Source organism: Nanorana parkeri, unplaced genomic scaffold (genome assembly GCF_000935625.1).
Source record: "Nanorana parkeri isolate BGI_ZX_2015 unplaced genomic scaffold, ASM93562v1 scaffold9, whole genome shotgun sequence".
Classification (NCBI taxonomy): Eukaryota; Metazoa; Chordata; class Amphibia; order Anura; family Dicroglossidae; genus Nanorana; species Nanorana parkeri.
Window position 1 is genome coordinate 4,866,254 of NW_017306277.1, and position 2,907 is coordinate 4,869,160.

Genomic DNA, 2,907 nt, shown 5'->3' on the forward strand with positions numbered 1-2,907 from the left:
ACACACACACATATATATATACACATACATATATACACACACACACAAAAACATTTGTAAAGCATATCTAAAGTTTGAAACAAGATCATAGTGTTGTACTGCAGATCAGACTGAGCTATATAATTGTTTGTTTTTATCTATTAAATCCACTCTGCATTGTTATATAAGCAGTAGCATGATGCATTTTACTTGAAGTGACACTAAACTCAGGAGTTAAATCTTAAAAATGCATTAAAGTACCCGAACTATTAACAACAATGTATTTTATTTGTGTATCACTCAGCTGTAGATCCTCAAACCCTCTCTGAATTGGTGGTGACACTGTCCTTCCTTCTGGAGGGGGGCTACTTTTGTTCCCTATGGTCCTTATGTGTGTTGTAAAGTAGTCACTGCTCCCTCCTGTGATGGACTACAATCTCAATGCAAATTAGTAGGCATGCACCGATACTAGTATTGGTGCCAATGCCAAGTATTTGGGCGAGTACTCATACTCGCCCAAATGCTCCGATACCTTTCCCGATACTGGAAGCACTTGTCAGAGGGAGATTTCCTCTGACCGGCAGTGCTGCGAGGGAACATGGAGCTGGGAAGCTGGCTCCATGCAGTTTGGCCAGATTAATGCTGATTGGCTGGGGAGCTGGCTTCTCAGCCAATCAGTGCCGAGCCGGGCAAGCAAATCTGATAATATGGGCCGATCACGTGGACGCTGTACACACAGGAGACATGGACAGATCTGGGAGAGCTGTGTTTGCCCAGCTGGTAAGGTAATGACTACTGCTAAGGATCTATGTGAGGGGAATGAGGTGTCTGCAGGGTGGAGGTTGTGTCACCTCCACCCTGATCTGTGTCAGATCTGTTTGGCCGGCCTCAATGCTGATTGGCTGGGAAGCCAGCTCCCAGGCAATCAAGAAGCCAGGTGGTGAGTAATGACACACCGCCTGGCTTTCTGGTTGCTCGGGAAGCCGGTTCTATGCTACCAGAAGTACCGGTACTCAGTATCGGAGAGTACTGAAGTATAAATATCGGCACTCGATAACGAAATACCGGTAATCGGTGCATCAAGTTCAATAAAGGGCAAAATAAATAAACAAAAAGCCAAATACCTACAGTAGAGCCAGAGGGAGGCAAAAAACGTAATCCTAAAAAAATAAAGCACGATCCAAATTGGGGCAAAATCCTTCCTGGTCCCCTAAGAGACGCATCATATGTTATTATCAATTGTATAATAATAAGTATTCGAATACTACGTGTGCCGCCATAGCTCAGAAAACTAAACCAAATCAAACTAGAGAAGGCTGACACAAACATGAGCAGAACCTGTGACCTACTAAGTCTGCAGTCCCACTGAGTAAACAACCGTAAGTGTAAAAGATAATGTGAAACCAAACGTGTATCTAAATAAAGAGGCCGACAACAACATGTCCTACCGAGTGCACCCCCATGGCTCTGATTTATTGATTCAGTGCAGTTTCAGATCTCTAAAAGCCAGAGGGGACTAAACTAAAGAGATTGCTTGTGCAACTACTAAGAAGCGCTTCTCATTGGTCAGCACGGTCAGGTGACTGCACTCACCAATGAGTGTTCGCCATTTGAAATAGTACATGTATTGATATAGCGCTGACAATTTTACGCATGATTTTACATAAAGCACATTCGCATCAGTCCCTGCCCTCAAGGAGCTTACAATCTAAGGTCACTATTGCACATGCATACAGAATCGCTTCTCATTGGTCAGCACAGTCAGGTGACTGCACTCACCAATGAGTGTTCGCCATTTGCGACCGAAATTTATAGTAAATAGTACAGGTATTATACACCAATGAGTGATCACCATTTGAAATAGTACATTCTTCTTCTTATTATATTATTATTATTATTATTATTATTATTATTATTATTATTATTATTATTATTATTATAGGTATTTATATAGCGCCGACAATTGTACGCAGCACTTTACATAGTGCACATTCACATCAGTCCCTGCCCTCATACAGCTTACTATCTAAGATCCCTATCTCACATACATACATACATACACACGAGGGCCAATTTAGACCGAGCCAATTAACCTACCAGCATGTCTTTTTGGAGTGTGGGAGGAACACACAAGCACAGGGAGAACATGCAAACTCCATGCAGATAGCGACCTGGCCGGGATTGGAAGGCCCCCCAGTGCTACAAGGCAGAAGTGCTAACCACGACGCCACTGTGCCGCCCATAATACATACTGCAGGGCTTCAATCCATTGTATGGAGTATGGACATTACACCGGCAGCTGTGGAGGGAAGGCAGAGATCGATGACTGGTAAGAGCAGGTGATTCCATTTCCCAAAATGTTGTTTGTTCTTAACTAGGAATGCACCGATACTGATGCCGAGTATTTGGGCGAGTACTCGCCCCCCTGCTTTCTGATTGGCCAGAAAGCTTCACGCTCCCTCGTCACCTGGTGATAAGGGAGCATGGAGCCGGCTTCCCGGCCAATCAGGAAGCCAGGTGCCGTGTAATGACTCGTTGCCCGGCTTACTGATTGATCGAGAAGCTGTCCTATCAGTAAGCCGGGCAACGAGTCATTACTCGGCACCTGGCTTCCTGATTGGCCAGAACCAATGTGTCAAAACACCTTTATTTAGACGCGAAGGTGGCACTAGTGAACCGCAACGTTTCGGAGCCATCAGCAGTCCCTGCGTAGATGTCACTATGTTTGCCTGACGAACGGACCGCTGACGGTTCTTAAAAGTTTCTGTCCACTAGTGCCGCCATGTATCCTTAGAGTCTAAATAAAGGTGTTTTGACATGTTGGGCCTGGTGTGCGGGTGACTGCTTGTATATTTGGATTTACACAGCGCCATCCGCTGGTCAAGAAACCACCCATTTGACTACATTGGGATTCGTTTGCGCGTGCGT

The 2,907-nt window shown here is 44.9% G+C and overlaps 1 protein-coding gene across 1 annotated transcript in view; it reads right to left on the bottom strand.

Moving 5' to 3' along the window:
- Nucleotides 1-2,907, bottom strand: part of SUCLG2 (succinate-CoA ligase GDP-forming beta subunit) — a 185,718-nt gene that overhangs the window by 182,268 nt on the left and 543 nt on the right. The window lies entirely within an intron of this gene.